Source organism: Peromyscus californicus, unplaced genomic scaffold, assembly GCF_007827085.1.
Source record: "Peromyscus californicus insignis strain IS unplaced genomic scaffold, ASM782708v3 Scaffold_9__1_contigs__length_137607984, whole genome shotgun sequence".
Classification (NCBI taxonomy): domain Eukaryota; kingdom Metazoa; phylum Chordata; class Mammalia; order Rodentia; family Cricetidae; genus Peromyscus; species Peromyscus californicus.
In genome coordinates, this window is record NW_026294617.1 from 93680952 (window position 1) to 93686473 (window position 5522).

At 46.6% G+C, this 5522-nt stretch overlaps 1 non-coding gene across 1 annotated transcript; it reads right to left on the reverse strand.

Annotated features, from left to right (window-relative positions):
• Positions 1–5128: 5128 nt before the first annotated feature.
• On the reverse strand, positions 5129–5291 carry LOC128106850 (U1 spliceosomal RNA). Its single transcript, XR_008216890.1, has one exon. It is a non-coding gene; the product is annotated as a U1 spliceosomal RNA (small nuclear RNA).
• Positions 5292–5522: the final 231 nt, after the last annotated feature.

Here is a 5522-nt window from a genome sequence, read left to right on the forward strand (position 1 = left end):
AGGCAGGGTTTCTCTGTGTAGTTTTATGCCTTTCCTGGAACTCACTTGGTAGCCCAGGCTGGCCTCAAATTCACAGAGATCCACCTGGCTCTGCCTCCCGAGTGCTGGGATTAAAGGCGTGCACCACCACCGCCCAGCCTCTCTCTCTCTTTTTAAGACAGGGTTTTTCTGTGTAGTTTTTGGTGCTTGCCTGGATCTCGATCTGTAGACCAGGCTGGCCTCGAACTCACAGAGATCCACCTGGCTCTGCCTCCAGAGTGCTGGGATTAAAAGCGTGAGCCACCACCACCCGGCAGAGCTTGGTTTCTTTAGCAACCATCCACCATCATGAGATTATCTAGGGTCACCCCAAGCACCATAAACTCAGATGTAGTCTAAAGCCATTTATAGATTACAGAAGATGGTCCTATCACCCTTATCAGTGAGGAAATTTTAAGAGTTTTGGACATTCCGCATCAGGAACTAGGAACAAAGACCAAATATGTCTATGTTTTGTTACTACAGATAGAACAAGAAGCCTAGGATTGTTAGCAGTTTTGTGATCTTGCAGTTTTCTAATGCACTGAGTGAACTTGCCCCCCACAAAAGCACTAGTTAAAAAGGAGACTTTCAAGCACACATTTTGGGAACTCTAAACTGTAAGTTAGCACTTATTACAAAAGATATGAGTCAGGAAGAGCCAGCTGGAGAGAGGCATCAGGAAGGTGTGGAGAAACAAGGAGCATCCACACCCCGGCTCGGCTCGTGTGGCCCTCCCAGCACACGGGGCCTTAGAGCCTCACTGAATTTTACATGCTATTTAAATATGAAGTATTTCAACTTAGGTTCCCCTGAAACAAAGATTCAGGTACAAGTCATTTATTTGGGAATTACAGGAAACACCATCTGGAGAGTGGAGACAGTGAGGTCAGAGAGGAAGAAGAGACAATGGATGTTGTCTGCTACCTAGCCTCACAACCGCAGTGAACAACTGGAACTCATTTCCCATGGACACACTACACAATGGTGTAAAACCACTACCCTAAGCTCCACCCACCTCCTCTTCCCCCCAAACAGGAGGAGATTTACCTACCGGCTCCCATCTCCCACTGGTTGAGAGCTGCTCCCTGACATAGTATTCTGGCCCTTCTCTGTGTTACACACACGTAAGATTCAAGGAAGAAAAACAAGCCCAGGCATAGATAGATACAGATATCGGCAAGCTGAAAGAGGCGGTGCATTGTACAAAAGACAACACAGAGGAATGAGAATGTAGCTGATTTATTGAATGCCTCATCTTGCATACCCGAGACCCTGATTCAAATCCCAGCACCAGAAAAAAAATAAAAATAAAAAATGATAAGCATCTCTGGATTAGTCAAATAAAATGCTGTTTTCTCTGGACTGGGGAGATAGCCCAGCTGGTAAAGTGTTGCCGCTCAAGCCACAACCATCTCTAAGTTCAGTTTCCAGCACCCGTGTAAATAGCCAGGTATGGTGCACATGTGTACTCCCAGTGCTAGGGAAGCCCACGAGGAGGATCCCTGGGGCTTGCTGGCCAGTCAGCCCCACCTAATCCACCAGCCCAGGTCCGAGTGAGAGATTTCTATCAAAAACAAACAAAACAAGGGAGGCAGGGGGACAGCCAGCTTGTCCACTGTCTCTACATGCGTCCAGGTACACAAACATGGGCATACCTCTGTGTGTGTGTGTGTGTGTGTGTGTGTGTGTGTGTGTGTGTGTGTGTGTGTGTGTGCATGAGCACACATGTAGGTTCTGTGCTGCCTTTCCTAGCAAAATTCCTCAAAATCTTTCTAGCTTCCATCTTGGAATGTTCTCAACTCATTCTCGCTTGAACATACTGCCCTCAGATTTCTGTCACAGCCCACCAAAGCTATCAAAGCTACCCTAGTGACAGTCACCAGGGCTCGCTAATCTCCCCAATTCCCGCTCTTCGTTTTACTTTCCTTACTAACAACACTGAACCCTGCTTCTTCTCTCCCTTTCCAATCGCCTTCTTCCTTGGCTCCTCCGATTAATCTGCTGGTTCTTTTTCTGTCTAGTGGACTCCTGCTTTGCTCGACTCTGCCCCTTATTTCCTCAGCTTTCTTAAACCGGAGCCCTCGGAGCTCAGAGCCCGTATGCTTCCGCCTCCGCCACTCCTTTATGACCTCATCTAGTCCTGTGGCTTTTGACTATGATCTACGTGCAGTCTTGCAAAGCTTATTCTCCGGGCCCCAAACTTCTGATGCTAAAAACAAGAAGTTTAATCCCTGTACAAGCATCACCTCGTTTGATTGACATTGGCCCTGGAAAAGGGCCTTAGGCCTTAGACCTCGGATTTATCCTCGGTACCCTCCTTTATATCACATGACACATCGAGTCTGCAGCATACACTGCTACCTGTAGCTTAAGTATATATTCAGAGCTAGGAATGGTAGCTCACGCCTATAATCCCAGCCCTAGGGAGGCAGAGGCAGGAGCATGAGAGTTCAAGGTCAACCTCAGCTACTCAGTAAATGTCTTAGTTACTTTTCTATTGCTGTGATAAAATAGCATTACCAAGGCAACTGAGAGAAGAAAGAGTTTATTTGGGGCTTATGGTTTCAGGGGGTAGAGTCCATGGTGGCTAAGCAAAGGAAGAGCTGAGAGCTCACATCTTGAGACACAACCATGAGACAGACAGACAGACACAGAGAGAGAGAGAGACAGAGACAGAGAGAGACAGAGAGACAGAGAGAGACAGAGAGAGGAGAGAGAGAGACAGAGAGACAGAGAGAGGAGAGAGGAGAGAGAGCACATCATGTAGTTGAAAAGGAAAAGTGGTGTGGGTGATAGGGGAGAGACTGAAGAAGAAGGAATGAGGTGGTGATAAAACATGTGGACTAAGGAAGTTCTCAATAAAATTAACAATAAATAAAATATAGTATTATCTATTTGGAAAGGCTAGCCAGTTTTCTGGACCAGTTTGTTACTTTCACAACCGCTATGAAACTCAGGTGAGGAAATTTAGAGGCAACCTGATAACCACAGCAGCCTCCACTCCCCTCCCCGACTTCTCTTTCTGTTGCCTCCCTGATTCGCCATCCTTCAGCAAAACCCTGGGTCTGAGGACAGTTAGCACTCAGGAGAGCCTTGATCAGGCGGCCTTCAGTGTTAGCCCCTGCATTCAAGCCCTTGCGTTCTTAGCTGTACGGCTGCCCTGCATTGCTTCATGGAAACTATGCTTGTCTCCTCTGTCAAATGGGAACAAACGAAAGAGCTGTCAGGCCCAGGACTGGGGGAGCATTCCAGGTCCAGGCTGCAGTCAGCAGATCCAGATGCTGTTCTCACTCAGTAGGGTTCTAAATACTTGTAGTGTTAGGAAGGGTTTATAAGCCGTGTGAAAGGAGATTGTAGAATGCGGTTGAGTAACAGCAGGGCCTCTGCAAACCTTCCTGGAGGTTCTAAAATATAGAACTATAGTACTGACCTGAACGTATAGCAGACCTTGAAGTCTTAAAGAGTATTTAACTTTTCCATAACTTCTCAAGGATGGAAGAAACACACACACACACACACACACACACACACACACACACACACAATTGGGCAGTCACCTACTGTGCAGTGAATTCAGAGAAGTCAGAAATGAAATGGTTTCTAAGAGACGTACTGTATTTTATGGGAGAAAATTAATGCACTAGTCTTGATGACAAGCAGGACAAAGGGCCACTTACTCACAAAAACATCTGCACCTCACAAAAACATCTGCACCTGTCAAATTCCCTTTTTCGAGAAAGGGCAACATCTTTGACATTTAACCCACTAGACATTGTTAGCAGCCATGCACATAAAGGGCTTTCAACTCACTGACAACCAAACAGATACGAACTCCAGTTATCATTTCTAAGAATGCCTCCAGGTGGGTTAAAGACACCCACATGCACACATACCTCAAAATCCTAAAAATGAAACAGGCAAATCAATGGGTTATTTCAACACAAGCTATTTTTAAAACTCACAGGGAGCCAAGCAAAACAGCGTTCTTCACACTGACCTGCGATTTGTGGGGCCCATACTTCCTCTTCTTCATAAGGGTATCCTCCTGGGCTGTACGGACCCCACATATTCTGAGTTACCTTTTCATTCTTCTGGGTGGCACAAGCCTGTTGTACTCAGGTGAGAAGACAGAGGAATTCTGCCCTATCACATGGGCAGAGGTGGTATTCGATTACCTTCTATCAGCTAGATTATGGGGTTAAGGAACTTGATCAACTTACAGTCTGGGAGTGTTCAGACACTGTAATGCAAGCAAAGGGGTGGATGGTGGCACACTAATGCTCTGCATTCAGGAGACACCCAAACTTGACAAAGAAGGCAGTCTGATCCTAGATTTTTTTTTTCCTAAATCATAACTGCCCAGGGGCTGTTGGTAAAGCAGAAGTAGAGAGAGAGGCAGAGAGAGAGAGAGAGAGAGAGAGAGACAGAGAGAGAGAGAGAGAAAGAGACAGAGAGAGAGAGAGACAGAGAGAGAGATGCTGAAGCAGTGATGTCTTTGGTAGCGAAGGCACACTGGCTCTGCCGGAACTTGTCAGTTTGCATCTGCTATTTTTAGTTCTACCGTTTACTCCGTGTCAACACAGCCATCTCTGGATTGGAGATGACTAACAGTTGGGGTTGATTTGGTTTAATTAGATTGGATTAATATGGCCACTGCACAGTTGTGTGGGAGGACCATTCATTAATCATCCCAACTGGATGTTGCTGTTTTCAAGTGTAAAACCCTCTTTCCCCAAAGTGAGATTGCATCTATGCGCTTGTGTGCCAGCCTCCTTTCCCTCAGATTCCCACCAGAAGCCCGTAGCCCACACATGCTCACGAAAGCAGGTACTAATTAGCTGAAGGGGCGGGGGGATTTCCCCATCTGAGCTAAAGGTGTCACTTGTGGTGGAGAAGACGCACAATTCCCGGGTTCCACAGAAAGCCCAGCTCTGCCGCTGGCAATGAGACCTTGGGCAAAGCTTTTCTTCTCTTTTTAGTTACTTGTCTAGTGCTAGGCATTGAACCCAGAGCTCCATGCATGCCAGGCGAGTGTTATACCTCCCCCCCCCCCCCCCCGCAGCCCTTGTGTGGATTTCTTCACTTTGTTATTAAAATTTAATCTCAACAAGGGAGAAAGTGAACGCAGTCCCCCCCCCCACACTGCCACAAATTATGCAGTGACGTTTGTGCACCGCACAGGGGTGAGCACATCTGGAGTGCATTGGGTAAAGCCTCATCCTGGGAAAACCACCTTCATTATCATGGCATCTCCCCTGCCAAGTGAGCATTTGCGTGTGTTTCTCTACGCCACCAAACTTATCTCATCTCTAAGATCAAGCGGATAGTGATGTCTGTCTACCCTTTGGGGGTTTCAGAGCTAAATAATATAATCAGTTAAAAAGAATTACCACAGCGCCTGCCACAGCCTCAGCAACAAATGCCAGACACTATTACTGGAAACAGCAATGGGTATCAGGCAAAAGGAAACTTTGTAGATAAGCTCTACTGGACACATGAAG